This window comes from Sorex fumeus, unplaced genomic scaffold, assembly GCF_029834395.1.
Source record: "Sorex fumeus unplaced genomic scaffold, SorFum_2.1 ptg000087l, whole genome shotgun sequence".
NCBI lineage: Eukaryota > Metazoa > Chordata > Mammalia > Eulipotyphla > Soricidae > Sorex > Sorex fumeus.
This window is the reverse complement of record NW_026606144.1, coordinates 3616119-3634401: the sequence shown is the minus strand read 5'-3', so window position 1 is coordinate 3634401 and position 18283 is coordinate 3616119.

Genomic DNA, 18283 nt, shown 5'->3' with positions numbered 1-18283 from the left:
GCGCAGAGTGGAGATTAAAATGTATTCAAGACTCGCAGTGAATGACCGGAACATTCTGACTCGATTTCTTGGAGAACGAGAAGAAACCCAGGCCTAATACATTGGATTTTTAGATGAGTCTACTACTCAGCAGTGTGGATCGCTATCACTCTCCCAGTCCTCCCGGAGTACATACATTTGCTGGCACGGTTCAGTAACGTCTTCGTTTGGAGACTTGTGGTGATTGTAATTTAGTCGTATGGAATATTTTACGGGTGTCTTGCTAGGCTTTGCCACGAGGGTCAGACACTCTCGATAGCTTCCCGAGCTCTCTGAGAGTATGAGGAATTGATACTCACACTGGGTTGGCCAGCCTGGTGGCGTGACGCAAACGTCCTGCTGCTGTGCTTTCGTGCCAGAATAGCAGTGTGGATAGGAAGAAGATAAGCAACCCATATATGATTTTAGAGTGCAGACTCAGATGATGTCAAGTTTCTGGGTCAATCACCAGTGCTGTAACAAAGGCCTGCGTAGAGTGGAGATTCAAATGTATTCTAGACTCGTAGTGAATGACTGGAACATTCCGTAGTGGAGATTCCAATGATTTCTGATGTCTGGGTTGTGTGGAGAGGAAAATGAAGAGCTGACCAGGGTGGAGTGGATAGCCATTGAACAGCACAAGCCGCTGAAAACCATCATTCGGTTACTTGGACATTCACCAGTGTTGTAACAAAAGCCTGCCTGTAGTGTAGATTCGATGAACTCCAGATTGGCAGTGAATGAATGGAACATTCTGTAGTGGAGATTCCAATGTTTTTTGAAGTCTGGGTTGTGTGGACAGGAAAGTGAAGAGCTGACCTGGGTGGAGTGGATAGCCAGTTGAACAGCACGCCTGCGATTGTGAACAGAACGTTGAAAACCAGCATTCGGTTACTTGGATATTCACCAGTGGTGTGACGAAAGCCTGCCTGGAGTGGAAATTCAGATGAATTCCAGATGGGTAATGAATGAATGGAACATTCTGTAGTGGAGATTCTAATGGTTTCTGAAGTCCAGGTTATGTGGACAGGAAAATGAAGAGCTGACCAGGGTGGTGTGGATCGCTAGTTGTAAAGCACACCTGCGAGGGTGAATAGGCCGCTGAAAACCAGCATTGGGAAACTTGGCCATTCACCAGTGGTGTAACAAAACCCTGCCTGGAATGTAGATTCAGAAGAATTCCAGATTCACAGTGAATGAATGGAACGTTCCTTAGTGGCGATAGCAATGATTTCAGAACTCTGGCTTATGGGCACCAGGAAATGAAGAGCTGACCAGGGTAGAGTGGAAAGTCAGTGAACTCCACGCCTGTGGTATGTGATCAGGTCGCTAACCACTAACATTGGGTTACTGGGACATGCAGAAGAATCCCAACCCTGACGAGTTTCAGAGGCATATGATCATCACCACCACTAAGTGGCATTGACCGGGAGAGTACCATATGTTTTCGATTGATTCAGAAGTCTATGCACACCAGGCGTGGATAGAGTGGACTGGATGATGAAAACTTAGGGTTGATTGAGTGCACAGTATGATGAAAACCAGATATGTAGGTGTTGAAATTTAGGTGAACTCAGGTCTCAAGGTGGTGTGGCAGGGTTAATGAACAGAATACTATATTCGACTGAATAGGTAGCATAACAGCAGGTCTGGGGAGAGTTGACAGCAAATGCACACATCACAGATTTCAATTTCGACTCGATTTCGTGGAGAACGAGAAGAAACGCAGGCATAATACATTGGATATTGAGATAAATTCACTGTTACTCTCCGAGTCCTCCAGGACTTCTTTGAATTGCTGGCATGGTTCAGTAGCGTCTTCGTTTGGTGAATTGTGTTGACTGTAATTTTGGCATATGGAATATTTCAGGAGTATCTTGCCAGTATTGCCTCCTGGGCCAGATTCCTTCGGGAGTTTCCCGAGCTCTCTGAAAGGGCGAGGAATTGAACCTTGCTCAGACAGATTCGATGAATTCCAGATTTGCAGTGAATGAATGGAACATTCTGTAGTGGAGATTCCAATGATTTCTGAAGTCTGGATTGTGTGGACTGGAAAATGAAGTGCTGACCAGGGTGGAATGGATAGCCAATTGAGCAGCACGCCTGCTAGTGTGAACAGGCCGTTGAAAACCAGCATTCGGGTACTTGGACATTCAGCTGTGGTGTTATGAAAGCCTATCTGGAGTGAAGATTCAGAAGAATTCGTGATTGGCAGTGAATGAATGGAACATTCTGTAGTGGAGATTCCAATGATTTCTGCAGTCTGGATTGTGTGGACTGGAAAATGAAGTGCTGACCAGGGTGGAATGGATAGCCAATTGAGCAGTACGCCTGCTAGAGTGAACAGGCCGTTGAAAACCAGCATTCGGGTACTTGGACATTCAGCTGTGGTGTTATGAAAGCCTGCCAGAAGTGGAGATTCGATGAATTCCAGATAGGCAATGAATGAATGGAACATTCTGTAGTGGAGATTCCAATGATTTCGGAAGTCTTGTTTGTGTGGACAGGAAAATGAAGACCAGACCAGGTTACAGTGGAAAGCCAGTTGCACAGCACGCCTGCGAGTTTGAATAGTCTGCCGAAAACCACCATTGGGTTACTTGGATATTCAGCAGTGGTGTAAAGATATCCTGTCTGGAGTGGAGATTTGATGAATTCCAGATTGGCAGTGAAGGAATGGAACATTCTATAGTAGAGATTCCAACGATTTCTGAATTCTTGATTGTGTGGATAGAAAAATTAAGAGCTGACCAGGTTTGAGTGGAGAGCCAGTTGAATAGTAGGCCTGCGAGTGTGAACAGGCCTCTGAAAATCAGCATTGGGGTAATAGGACATTCAGCAGTGGTGTAACCAAAATCTGCCTGACGTGGCGTATAAGATTGTCTCCAGATTGGCAGTGAATGAATTCAACATTCTGTAGTGGAGATTCCAATGAATTCTGAAGTCTGCGTTGTGTGTACAGGAAAACGAAGAGCTGACCAGGGTTGAGTGGATAGCCAGTTGAACAGCATGCCTGCGATTGATAACAGGCCTCTGAAAACCAGCATTGGGTTACTTGGACATTCACCAGTGGTATAACGAAAGCCTGACTGGAGTTTAGATTCAGATGAATTAAAGATTCATAGTGAGTGAATGGAACATTCTGTAGTGGAGATTCCAATAATTTCTGAAGTCTAGTTTGTGTGGACAAGAAAATGAAGAGCAGACCAGCTTACAGTGGATAGACAGTTGAACAGCAGGACTGCGAGTTTGAACAGGCTGCCGAAAACCAGCTTTGGGTTACTTGGATATTCACCAGTGGACTAACGAAAGCCTTCCTGGGGTGGAGATTCGATGAATTCCAGATTTGCAGTGAATGAATGGAACATTCTGTAGTGGAGATTCCAGTGAGTTAAGTAGTCTGCGTTGTGTGTACAAGACAATGAAGAGCTGACCAGGGTTGAGTGGATAACCAGTTGAACAACATACCTGCGAGTGTGAACAGTCCACTGAAAACCAGCATTGGGTTACTTGGACATTCAGCAGTGGTATAACGAAAGCCTGCCTGGAGTGGAGATTCAGAGGATCTCCAGATTGGCAGTGGATAAATGGAACATTCTGTAATGGAGATTCCAATGATTTCTGAAGTCTTGGTTGTGTGGACAGGAAAAGAAAGAGCTGACCACTGTGGAGTGGATGGATAGCCAGATGAACAGCACGCGTGCGAGTGTAAAAAGGCCACTGAAAACCAGCATTGAGTTTCTTGGACATTCACGAGTGGTGTAAGGAATGTGTGCATGGAGTGTAGATTCTATGAATACCAGATTGCAAATGAATCAATGGAACATTCTGTAGTGGAGATTCCAATGATTTTGAAGACTGGATTTTCTGGACAGAAAAAGAAAAGCTGACCATTGTGAAGTAGATAGCCACTTGAACAGAATGCCTACGAGCATGAAAAGTACGCTAAAAACCAGCATTGGGTTACTTGGACATTCACCAGTGGTGTAACGAAAGCCTGCCTGGAGATAAGATTCAGATGACTTACAGATTCACAGTGAGTGATTGGAACATTCTGTAGTGGAGATTCCAATAATTTCTGTAGTCAGGGTTGTGTGGAGAAGAAAATTTAAGAGCAGACCAGCTTACAGTGGTTAGCCAGTTGAACAGTAGGCCTGCGAGTTTGAACAGGCTGCCGAAAACAAGCTTTGGGTTACTTGGATATTCACCAGTGGAGTAACGAAATCCTGCCTGCAGTGGAGAATCGATGAATTCCAGATTGGCAGTGAATGAATGGAACATTCTGTAGTGGAGATTCCAGTGAGTTAAGAAGTCTGGTTTGTGTGTACAAGACAATGAAGAGCTGACCAGGGTTCAGTGGATAGCCAGTTGAACAACATACCTGCAGGTGTGAAGAGTCCTCTGAAAACCAGCATTGGGTTACTTGAACATTCAGCAGTGGTGTAACGAAAGCCTGCATGGAGTGGAGATTCAGAGGATCTCCAGATTGGCAGTGAATAAATGAACATTCTATAGTGGAGAGTCCAATGATTTCTGACTTCTTGGTTGTGTGGACAGGAAAAGAAAGAGCTGACCACTGTGGAGTGGATAGCCAGTTGAACAGCACTACTGCGAGTGTGAACAAGACGCTGAAACCAGTATTGGGTTACTTGGACATTCAGCAGTGGCGTAACGAAAGCTGGCCTAGAGTGAAGATTCAGATGAATACCAGATCCCCAGTGAATGAATGGAACATTCTGTAGTGGAGATTCCAATGATTTCTGAAGTCTGGATTGTGTGGACAAAAAAATGAACAGCTGACTAGGGTTGATTGGATAGCCAGTTGAACAGCACGACTACGAGTGTGAACAGGTCTCTTAAATCCAGCATTGTGTTACTTGGACATTCAGGAGACATGTAACGAAAGCCTGCCTGGAGTGTAGATTCGATGATCTCCAGATTGGCAGTGAATGAATGGAACATTCTGTAGTGGAGATTCCAGTGATTTCTGATGTCTGTTTCTTGCGGACAGGAAAATGAAGAGCACACGAGGTTAGAGTGGATCGCCAGTTGAACAGCAGTCCTGCAAGTGTGAACAGGCCTGGGAAAACCAGCAATGGGGTACTTGGACATTCAGCAGTGCTGTAACGAAAGCCTGCCTTGAGTGGAGATTCAGATTAATTCCTGATTTGCAGTGAATGAAAGCAACATTCTGTAGTGGAGATTCTAATGATTTCCGAAGTCTGGGTTGTGTGGACAGGAAAATGAAGAGCTGACTAGGTTTGCGTGGATAGCAAGTTGAACAGTACGATTTTGAGTGTGAACAGGCCTCTGAAAACCAGCATTATGTTACTTGGACAAACAGGAGTAAAGTAACGAAAGCCTGCCTGGAGTGTAGATTATATGATATCCAGATTCACAGTGAAAGAATGGAACATTCTGTAGTGGAGTTTCCAATGATTTCTGAAGTCTGGGTTTTGTGGACTGGAAAATGGAGAGCTGACCAGGTTGGAGTGGATAGCCAGTTGAACAGCACGCCTGCCAGTGAGAACAGGCAGCTGAAAACCAGCATTTGTTTACTTGGATATTCACGAGAGTTGTAACAAAATCCAGCCTGGAATGGAGATTATATTATCTCCAGATTGGCCATGAATGAATGGAATATTCTGTAGCGGAGATTCCAATGAATTCTGTAGTCTGGTTGTTTGTGGACAGGAAAAGAAAGACCTGACCACTGAGGAGTGGATAGCCACTTGAACAGTATGCCTGCGAGTGTGAGCAGGACGTTGAATACTGGCATTGGGTTACTTGGACATTCAGGAGTGGTGTCACGAAAGCCCGCATTGAGAGGAGATTCAGATGAATTCCAGATTCGCAGTGAATGATTGGAACATTCTGTAGTAGAGATTCCAATGATTTCTGAATTCTGGTTTTTGTGGACAGGAATATGAAGAACTGACCAGGTTGGTGTTTATACCCAGTTGAACAGCACGCCTGCGAGTGTGAACAGGCCGCTTAAAACCCGGATTGGGTTACGTGGATATTTGCCAGTGGTGTAACAAAATCCTGCCTGGAGTGGAGATTCATGCATTTCAGATTGGCAGTGAAAGAATGGACCATTTTGTAGTGGAGATTCCAATGAATTCTTAAGTCTGGGTTGTGTGGACAGGAAAATGAAGAGCTGACCAGGGCTGAGAGGATATCCAGTTGAAATGCAGGCCTGAGAGTGTGTATAGAACTCTAAAAACCAACATTAGGTTACTATCACATTCACCAGTTTGAAACGAAAGCCTGCCTGGAGTGGAGATTCAATGATCAACAGATTGGCAGTAAATGAATGGAACATTCTGTAGTGGAGATTCCACTGATTTCTGTAGTCTGGGTTGTGTGGAGAGGAAAAGAAAGAGATGACCACTGTGGAGTGGATAGAGAGTTGAACAGCACGTCTGCGAATGTGAACAGGACGCTGAAAACCAGCTTGGGGTTACTTGGACATTCAGCAGTGGTGTCACGAAAGCCTGCCTGGAGTGGAGATTCAGAGGTTCTCCAGAATGGCAGTGAATGAATGGAACATTCTGTAGTGGAGATTCTAACGATTTCTGAAGTCTAGGTTATTTGGACAGGAATATGATGAGCTGACCAGGTTGGAGTGGATAGCCAGTTGGACAGCACGCCTCTGAGTGTGAACAGACTGCTGAAAACCATCATTGGGTTACTTGGACATTCAGCAGTGGTGTAACGAAAGCCTGCATGGAGAGTAGATGATCTCCAGATTGGCAGTGAATGAATGGAATATTCTGTAGTGGAGATTCCAATCATTTCTGAAGTCTGGGTTGAGTGGACAGGAAAATGAAAAGCAGACCAGGTTAGAGTGGATAACCAGTTGAACTGCAGGGCCCCAAGATTGAACAGGCTGCCGAAAACTAGCATTGGATTACTTGGATATTCAACAGTGGTGAAAGGAAATGCTGCCTTTAGTTGAGATTCGATGAATTCCAGATTGGCAGTGAATGATTGGAACATTCTGCAGTGGAGTTTCCAAAGATTTCTAAAATCTGGGTTGTGTGGACAGGAAAATGAAGTGCTGACCAGGGTTGAGTGGATAGCCAGTTTAACAGAACGCCTGCAAGTGTAAACAGGCCATTGAAAACCAGCTTTGGACATTCAGCACTGGAATAACGAAAACCTGCCTGTAGTGGAGAATCAAGTGATCTCCAGATTAGGAGTGAATGAATGGAACATTCTGTAGTGGAGATTCCAATGATTTCTGAAGTCTGGTTTGTGTTGACAAGAAAATGAAGAGCAGACCAGGATACAGCGGATAGCCAGTTGAACAGCAGGCCTGCAAGTTTGAACAGGCTGCAGAAAACCAGTTGGGGTTACTTGGATATTCACCAGTGGTGTAGCGAAAACCTGACTGGAGTGGACATTCGATGAATTCCAGATTCGCAGTGAAAGAATGGAACATTCTGTAGTGGAGATTCCAATGATTTCTGAAGTGTGGGTTGTGTGGACAGGAAAAGATAGAGCTGACCACTGTGGAGTGGATCGCCAGTTGAACAGCACGCCTGCGAATATGAACAGGACGCTAAAAACCAGCATTGGGTTACTTGGACATTCAGCAGTGCAGTAACGAAAGCCTGCATGGAGTGAAGATTCAGATGGATTTCAGATTCGCAGGGAATGAATGTAATATTCTGTAGTGGTGATTCCCATGATTTCTGAAGTCTTGGTTGTGTGGACAGGAAAAGGAAGAGCAAACCTGGTTAGAGTGGATAGCCAGTTGAACAGCACACTTGCTAGTGTAAATATGGCTGTTAGAACCAGCATTGGGTTACTTGGATATTTAGCAGTGGTGTAACGAAGGCCTGCCTTGAGGGGAGATTCGGTGAATTCAAGATTGGCAGTGAAAAATGGAACATTTTATAATGGAGATTCAAATGATTTCTGTATTCTGAGTTGTGTGGACAAGAAAATGAAAAGGTGACCAGGTTTGATTCTGTTGAACAGCATGCCTGCGAGTGTGAACAGGCCACTGAAATCCAGCATCGGGGTACGTGGACATTCAGTAGTGGTGTAACGAAAGCCTGCCTGGAGTGGAATATCAGATGATCTCCATATAGGCAGTGAATGAATGGAATATTCTGTAGTGGAGATTCCATTGATTTCTGAAGTTTGTGTTGTTTGTAAGGGAAATGATAGAGCTGACCACTGTGGAGTAGATAGCCAGTTGAACAGCACACCTGAGAGTGTGAACAGGATGCAGAAAACCAGGATAGAGTTGCTTGGACATAAACAAGTGGTGTATTGAAAGCCTGCCTGGAGTGGAGATTCAGATGATTTTCAGATTTACAGTGAATAAATGGAACATTCTGTAGTGGAAATTCCAATGATTTTTGAATTCTGGGTTGTGTGGACAGGAACAGAAAGAGCTGACCACTGTGGAGTGTATAGCCACTTGAACAGCACACCGGCGAGTGTGAACAGCAGGCTGAAAACCAGGATTGGGGTACTTGGACATTCAGCAGTGGCGTAACGATAGCCTGCATCGAGAGGAGATTCAGATGAATTCCAGATTCACAGTGCATGAAAGGAAGATTCTGTAGTGGAGATTCCAATGAATTCTGAAGTCTGGTTTGTGTGGATAGGAAAATGAAGAGGTGAACAGGATGGAGTGCATAGCCAGGTGAATAACACGCCTGCGAGTGTGATCAGGCCACTGAAACCAGCGGTGTTTTACTTGTATATTCACAGTGGTGTAATGAAAGTATGCCTGGATTGGAGATTCGATGAATTCCAGAAAGGCAGTGAATATATGGAACAATCTGTACTGGAGATTCCAACGATTTCTGATGTCTGGGTTGTGTGGACAGGAAAATGAAGATCTGACCACTGTGGAGTGGATAGCCAGTTGAACAGCATGATTCCGAGTGAGAACAGGCCTCTGAAAACCAGCATTATGTTACTAGGACATTCAGGAGTAATGTAACGAAAGTCTGCCTGGAGTTTAGATACGATGATATCCAAATTGGAAGTGAATGAATGGAACATTCCGTAGTGGAGATTCCAATGATTTCTGAAGTCTGGGTTTGTGGACAGGAAAATGAAGAGCACACAAGGTTACCGTGGATAGCCAGTTGAACAGCAGGCCTGCGAGTGTGAACAGGCGCAGGCCTGCGAGTGTGAACAGGCTTGTGTAAACCTGCATTGGATTTCATGGAATTTCAGGAGTGGTGTAACGAATGCCTGCCTGGAGTGGAGATTCAGATGAATTCCACAATCGCAGTGAATGAATGGAACATTCTATAGTGGAGATTCCAATGATTTCTGAAGTCTGGGTTGCGTGGACAGGAATATGGAGAGCTGACCAGGATGGAGTGGATAGGCATTAGAACAGCACGCCTGCGAGTGTAAAATGGCCGGTGAAAACCAGTCTGGCGTGGATATTTAATGAATTACAGATTCGCAGTGAATGAATGGAACATTCACTAGTGGAGATTCCAATGATTTCTGAAGTGTGTGTTGTGTGGACAGGATAAGAAAGAACTGACCACTGTGGAGAGGAGAGCCAGTTGAATAGCACGCCTGCGAGTGTGAACAGGCCTCATAGAACCACCGTTGTGTTACTTTGACAGTCACCAGTGGTGTAATGAATGCCTGCCTTGAGTGGATATTCGGTGAAATCCAGACTGGCAGTGAAAGAGTGGAAAATTCTGCAGTGGAGATTCAAATGTTTTCTGTAGTCTGGGTTGTGTGGACAGGAAAAAGAAGGCGTGACCAGGTTGAGTGGATAGCCTGTTGAACAGCACGCCTGAGAGTGTGAACAAGCTCTGAAATCCAGCACTTGTGTACTTGGACATTCAGCAGTGATGTAACGAAAGCCTGCCTGTAGTGTAGTATCAGATGATCTCCAGATAGGCAGTGAATGAATGGAACATTCTGTAGTGGAGATTCCAGTGGTGGAGATTCTGGGTTGGTGGACAGGAAAATGAAAAGCTGACCACTGTGGAGTGGATAGCCAGTTGAACAGCACACATGCGAGTGTGAACAGTAGGCTGAAAACCAGCATTGGGGTACTTAGACTTTCAGCATTGGCGTAACGAAAGCCTGCATCGAATAGAGATTCAGATGAAATCCAGATACCCAGTGAATGAATGGAAAATTCTGTAGTGGCGATTCCAATTAATTCTGAAGTCTGGTTTGAGTGGATAGGAAAATGAAGAGCTGAACAGGATGGAGTGCATAGCCAGGTGAACCACACGCCTGCGAGTGTGAACAGGCCACTGAAATCCAGGATTGGGTTACTTGGATATTCAACACTGGTGTAATGAAAGCCTGCCTTGAGTGGAGATTCGATTAATTCCAGATTGGCAATGAAAAATCAATCCTTTTGTAGTGGAAATTCCAATGATTTCTGAAGTCTGGGTTGTGTGGACAGGAAAATGAAGAGCTGACCAGGGATTTGTGGTTAGCCAGTTGAACAGCACGCCAGCAAATGTGAAAAGGACGCTGAAAACCAGCATTGTGTTACTTGGAAATTCAACAGTAGTGTAACGAAAGTCTGCCTGGAGTGGAGATTCAGATGAATTCCAGATTCGCAGTGAATGAATGGAACATTCTGTATTGGAGATTACAATGATTTCTGAAATCTGGGTTGTGTGGACAGGAAAATGAAGTTCAGACCAGTTTAAAGTGGATAACCTGTTGAACAGCCCGCCTGCGCTTGTGAGGAGGCCTCTTAAAACCCGCATTGGTTTTCTTGGACAGTCAGAAGTGGTGTAACGAAAGCCTGCCTGGACTGGAGATTCGATGATATCCAGATTCCAGTGAATTAATTGTACATTCTGTTGTGGAGATCCAATGATTTCTGAAGTCCGGGTTGTGTGGAGAGGAAATGAAAGAGCTGACCACTGTGGATTGGATAGCCAGTTGAACGATTGGACTATAGCCAGTAAAAGGACGCTGAAAATCAGAATTGGGTGTCTTGGACATTGAGCAGTGGTGTAACGAAAGCCTGCCAGGAGTGGAGATTCAAAGAACTCCAGATTGGCAGTGAATGAATTGAACATTCTGTAGTGGAGATTCCAATAATTTCTGAAGTCTGGTTGTGTGTACAGTAAAAGGAAGAGCTGAACAGGGTAGAGTGGATAGCCAGTTAAACAGCACACCTGCTAATGTGAACATGACGCTGAAAATTAGCATTGGGTTACTTCTATATTCACCAGTGGTGTAACGAAAGCCAGCCTCGAGTGGAGATTCCATGAATTCTAGATTGACAGTTACTGAAAGGAACCTTCTGTAGTGGATATTGAAAAGGTTTATGAATTGTACATTGTGTGGACAGGAAAATGAAGAGCTGACCAGGTTGGAGTGGATAGCCAGCTGAACAGCACGCCTCCGACTATGAACAGGCTGCTGAAATCCAGCATTGGGTTACTTGGATATTCACCAGTGGTGAAAAGATATCCTGCCTGGAGTGGAGATTCGATGAATTCCAGATTGGCAGAGAATGAAAGGAACCTTCCGTAGTGGAAATTCCAATGATTTCTGAAGTCTGGGTTGTTTGGACAGGAAAATGAATAGCTGACCAGGATTCAGTGCATAGCCAGTTAAACAGCACGCCTGCGTGTGTGAACAGGCCTCTGACAACCAGCATTGCGTTACCTGGATATTCACCAGTGGTGTAACAAAAGCCTGACTGGAGTGGAGATTCGATGAATTCCAGATTGGAAGTGAATGAGTGGAACATTCTGTAGTGGAGATTCTAAAGGTTTCTGAAGTCTGGGTTATGTGGACAGTAAAATGAAGAGCTTACCATGGTTGAGTGAATAGCCAGTTGAAAAGCACGCATCTGAATGTGAACAGGACTATGAAAACCAACATTGGGTTACCTGGACATTCACCAGAGTTGTAATGAAATCCTGCCTGGAGTGGAGAATCGATAAACTCCATATTGGCAGTGAATGAATGGAACATTCTGTAGTGACGGCTCCAATGATTGCTGAAGTCTGGTTTGTGTGGACAGGAAATGAAAGAGCTGACCGCGGTGGAGTGGATAGCCAGTTGAATAGCACGCCTGCGACTGTGACAGGACACTCAAAACCAGCATTGTGTTACTTGGACATTCAACAGTGGTGTAACGAAAGCCTGCCTGTAGTGGAGATTCGATGATCTCCAAATTGGCAGTTAATGCATAGAACCTACAGTATTGGAGATTCCAATGATTTCTGAAGTCTGGGTTGTGTGGACAGGAAAAGAACGTGCTGACCACTGTGGAGTGTTTGGCCAGTTCAACATCACGCCTGCGACTGTGAACAAGACGCTGAAAACCAGCTATGGGTTACTTGGACATTCACCATTGGTGTAACAAAAGCCTGGTGGAGTGAAGATTCAGATGAATTCAAGATTTGCAGTGAATGAATGGAACTTTCTGTAGTGGAGATTCGAATGATTTCTGAAGTCTGGGTTGTGTGGCCTGGAAAATGAAGCGCTGACCAGCGTTCAGTGGATAGCCAGTTGAACAGAACGCCTGCGAATCTGAACAGGACGCTGAAAACCAGCATTGTGTTACTTCGACATTCAACAGTAGTGTAACAAAAACCTGCCTGGAGTGGAGATTCAGATGAATTACAGAATCGGAGTGAATAAATGGAACATGCTTTAGTGAAGTTTCCAATGATTTCTGAAATCTGGTTTCTGTGGATAAAAAAATGAAGAGCTGACCAGGGTTCAGTGGATAGCCTTTGAACAGCACGCCTGAGAATGTAAACAGGATGCTGAAAACCAGCATTGTGTTACTTGGAAATTCAGCAGTGTTGGAACGAAAGCCCGACTGGAGCAGAGATTCGATGTTCTCCAGATTCCAGTGAATGAATGGAACATTCTGTTGTGGAGATTCCAATGATTTCTGAAATCTTGGTTGTGTGGACAGGAAAATGAAGAGCTGACCAGGGTACAGTGGATAGCCAGTTGAACAGCACGCCTTCAGGTATGAAAAGGCCTCTGAAAACCAGCATTGGTTTACTTGGACATTCAGAAGTGGTGTAACGAAAGCCTGCCTGGAGTGGAGATTCGATGAATTCCAGATTGGCAGTGAATGAATGGAACATTCTGCAGTGGGGATTCCAATAATTACTGAAGTCTGGGTTTTGTGGACAGGAAAATGAAGTGCAGACCAGTATAGTGTGGATAGAAAGTTGAAAAGCAGTCTTGCAAGTTTGAACAGCTCTCTGAAAAACAGCATTGGGTTACTTGGACATTCAGCAGTGGTGTAAAGTAAGCCTGCCTGTAGTGGAGATTCCATGATCTCCAAATTGGCAGTGAATGAATGGAACCTTCAGTAGTGGAGATTCCAATGATTTCTGAAGTCTGGGTTGTATGGACAGGAAGAGAAAGTGCTGATCACTGTGGAGTGGATAGCCAGTTCAACATCACACCTGCAACTGCGAACAGGACGCTGAAAACCAGCTTTGGGTTACTTGGACATTCACCATTGGTGTAAGGAAATTTGCCTGGAATGGAGATTCAGATGAATCCAGATTCGCAGTGAATGAATGGAACATTCTGTAGTGGAGATTCCAATGATTTGTTAAGAACGGGTTGTATGGACAGGAAAATGAAGAACTGACAAGGGTTGAGTGGATAGCCAGTTGAACAGCACACAGGCGAGAGTGAACAGGCCTCTGAGAACGAGCATTGGGTTGCTTGGATATTCACCAGTGGTGTAAAGAAAGCCTGCCTGGAGTGGAGATTCGATGAATTCCAGATTGGCAGTGAATGAATGGAACATTCTGTAGTGGAGATTCCAATGATTACTGATGTCTGGGTTGTGTTTAAAGGAAAAGAAAAAGCTGACCAGGGTTCAGTGGATAGCCAGTTGAACACCACGCATGCGAGTGTGAACAGGACGCTGAAAACCAGCATTGTGTTTCTTGTACATTCAACAGTAGTGTAACTCAACCTGCCTGGAGTGGAGACTCTGATGAATTCCAGATTCGCTGTAAATGAATGGAACTTTCTGTAGTGGAGATTCGAATGATTTCTGAAACCTCGGTTGAGTGGACAGGAAAATGAAGAGCTGACCAGGGTTCAGTGGATAGCCGTTGAACAGCATGCCTGCGACTGTGAACAGGACGCTGAAAACCAGCATTGGTATACTTGGAATATTCAGCCGTGGTGTAACGAAAGACTGCCTGGAATGGAGATTCGATGATCCCCAGGTTTGCATTGAATGAATGGAACATTCTGTAGTGGAGATTCCAATGATTTCTGAAGTCTAGTTTGTCTGGACAGGAAATGAAAGAGTTGACCTCTGTGGAGTGGATAAACAGTTGAACAGCACGCCTGCGAATGTGAACAGGAAGCTGAAAACCAGCATTGGGATACTTGGACATTCACCCGTGGTGTAACGAAAGCCTGTCTGGAGTGGAGATTCGATGATCCCAAGATTCGCAGTGAATGAATGGAACATTCTGTAGTTGAAATTCCAATGATTTCTGTGGTCTGGGTTGTGTGGACAGGAAAAGGAAAAGCTGATCAGGGTGTAGTGGAAAGCCAGTTGAACAGCACACCTACGTGTGTGAACAGGACATTGAAAACCAGCATTGGGTTACAAGGATATTCACCAGTGCTGTAACGAAATCCTGCATGGACTGGAGATTCACATGAATTCCAGATTCGAAGTGAATGAATGGAACATTTTATAGTGGAGATTCCAATGCTTTCTTAAGTTTGTGTTGTGTGGACAGGAAAATTAAGAGCTGACCAGGTTGGAGTAGATGGACATTTGAGGAGGACGCCTGCGAGTGTGAACAGGACGCTGAAAACCAGTATTGTGTTACTTGGACATTCAACAAGAGTGTAACGAAAGCCTTCCTGCAGGGGAGATTGAGATGAATTCCAGATTGGCAGTGAATGAATGGAACATTCGGTGGTGGAGAATAGAATGATTTCTGAAGTCTGGGTTTTGTGGATAGGAAAAGGAATAGCCAACCAATGTGGAGTTGAAAACCAGCATTGGGTTACTTGGTCATTCACCAGTGCTGTAACGAAAGCCTGCCAGTTGTTGAGATTCTATGATATCTAGATAGGCAGTGAATGAATGGAACATTCTGTAGTGGTGATTCCAATGATTTCTGAAGAATGGGTTGTGTGGACAGGAATATGAAGTTCTGAACAGAGTTCAGTGGATAGCCAGTTGAACAGCACGCCTGCGAGTGTGATCAGATGCTGAAAACCATCATTGTGTTACTTGGACATTCAAAAGTAGTGTTACGAAAGCATTCCTGTAGTGGACATTCAGATGAATTCCAGATTCGCAGTGAATGAATGGAACATTCTGTAGTGGATTTTCCAATGATTTCTGAAATCTGGGTTGTGGTGACAGTAAAATGAAGAGCTGACCAGGGTTCAGTGGATAGCCAGTTTGAATGCACGCCTGCGACTGTGAAAAGACCTCTGAAAACCAGCATTGCGTCACTTGGACATTCAGCAGTGGTGTAAGGAATGCCTCCTTGGAGTGGAGATTCTGATGAGTATCAGATTCGAAGTGAATGAATAGAACATTTTGTAGTGGAGATTCCAATGATTTCTAAAATCTGGGTTGTGTGGACAGGAAATAAAAGAGCTTACCTCTGTGGAGTGGATAGCCAGTTGAACAACACGCCTGCGAGTGTGAATGGACCACTGAAATCCAGCATTGTGTTACTTGGACATTCAACAGTAGTGTAAGTCAAGCCTGCCTGGAATGGAGATTCGATGGTTCGCAGACTGTCAGTGAATGAAAGGAACATTCTTTAGTGGAGATTCCAATGATTACTGAAGTCTGGGTTGTGTGGAGAGGAAATGAAAGAGCTGACCACTCTGGAGTGGATAACCCGTTGAACAGCACGCCTGCGACTGTGAACAGGACGCTGAAAACCAGCAATGGGATTCTTGGACATTCAGCCGTGGTGTAACGAAAGCCTGCCTGGAATGGACATTCGATGATCTCCAGATTGACAGTGAATGAATGGAACATTCCGTAGTGGAAATTCCAATGATTTCTGAGGTCTGGGCTATGTGGACAGGAAAAGGAAAAACTTACCAGGGTTCAGTGGATAGCCTGTTGAACAGCACGCCTGCTTGTGTGAACAGGCCTCTGAAAAGCAGCATTAGGTTACATGGACATTCAGCAGTGGTGAAACGAATGCCTGCCTGGAATGGAGATTCGATAATCTCCAGATTGCCAGTTTATGAATGGAACATTCTGCAGTGGAGATTCCAATGATTTCTGAAGTTGGACAGGAAATGAAAGTGCTGACCACTGTGGAGGTGATAGTCAGTTGAACAGAACGCATGGAAGTGTGAATAGGCCATTAGAACCAGCATTGTGTTACTTGTACATTCAGCCGTGGTGTAACGAAGCCTGCCTGGCGTGGAAATTCAGATGAATTCCAGATTGGCAGTGAATCAATGCACCATTTTGTATTGGAGATTCAAATGAATTCTGATTCCTGTGTTGTGTGGATGGAAAAATGAAGAGCTGACCAGGATTAAGTGGATAGCCAGTTGAACAGCATGCCTGCAAGTGTGAAGAGGCCGCTGAAAACCAGCATTGGGTTGCTTGGATATTCACCAGTGGTGTAACGAAAGCCTGTGTGGAGCGGAGATTCGATGAATTCCAGATTTGCAGTGAATGAATGGAACATTCTGTAGTGGAGATTCCAATGATTTCTGAAGAATATTTTGTGTTGACAGGAAAATGAAGAGCAGTCCAGGGTTCAGTGGATAGCCAGTTGTACAGCACGCCTGCGAGTGTGAACAGGACGCAAAAATCCAGCATTGGGTTACAAGGACATTCAGCACTGGTGTAACAAAAGCCTGCCTAGAGTGGAGATTCGATGATCCCCAGATAGGCAGTGAATGAATGGAACATTCTGTAGTGGAGATACCAATGATTTCTGAAGTCTGGGTTGTGTGGACAGGAAAAGGAAGAGCTGGCCAGGGTGGAGTGGATAGCAAGTTGAACAGCATGCCTCCGAGTGTGAACAGGACGCTTAAAACCAGCTTTGGGTTACTTTGTCTTTCACCAGTGGTGTAAGGAAAGTCTACCTGGAGTGGAGATTCAGATGAATTCCAGATTCGCATTGAATGAATGGAACATTATGTAGTGGATATTCCAATGATTTCTGAAGAATGGGTTGTGTGCACAGGAATATGAAGAGCTGACCAGTGTTCAGTGGATAGCCAGTTGAATACCACGACTGCGAGTGTGAACAGGACGCTGAAAACCAGCTTTGTGTTACTTGGACATTCTACAGTAGTGTAATGAAAGCCTGCCTGCAGAGGAGATTCAGATGAATTTTTGATTGGCATTGAATGAATGAAACATTCTGTAGTGGGGATTCCAATGATTTCTGAAGCCTCGGTTATGTGGACAGGAAAATGAAGAGCTGACCAGGGTTGAGTGGATAGCCAGTTGAACTGCACGCCTGCGAGTGTGAACAGGCCGCTGAAAACCAGCATTGGTTTGTTTGTATATTCACCAGTAGTGTAAAGAAATCCTGCCTGGAGGGGAGATTCGATGAATTCCAGATTGGCAGTGAATGAATGAACATTCTATCGTGGAGATTCCAATGATTTCTGAAGTCTGGATTGTGTGGACAGGAAAAGGAATAGCTGACCAGGGTGGAGTGGATAGCTAGTTAAACAGCACGCCTGCGAGTGTGAACAGGATACTGAAAACCAGCGTTGTGTTACTTGAACATTCAACAGTAGTGTAACAAGAGCTTGCTTGGAGTGGAGATTCCGATAAATTCCAGATTCACAGTGAATGGCTGGAACATTCTGTAGCGGACATTCCAATAATTTCTGAAATCTGGGTTGTGTGGACAGGATAATGTAGAGCTGACCAGGGTTCAGTGAATAGCCATTGAACAGCAAGCCTGCGAGTTTGAACAGAATGCTGAAACCAGTATTGTGTTACTTGCACATTCACTAGTGGTGTAATGAAAGCCTGCCTGGAGTGGAGAGTCGATGATCTCCAGGTTCCGCTGTATGAATGGAACATTCTGTAGTGCAGATTCCAATGATTTCTGAAATCTGGGTTGTGTTGACAGTAAAATGAAGAGCTGACCAGGGTTCAGTGGATAGCCAGTTGAAGTGCACGCCTGCGACTGTGAAAAGGCCTCTGAAAACCAGCCTTGTGTTACTTGGACATTCAGCAGTGGTGTAACGATATCCTGTTGTTGATCTCCAGATTGTCAGTGAATGAATGCAACTTTCTGTAGTGGCGATTCCAATAATT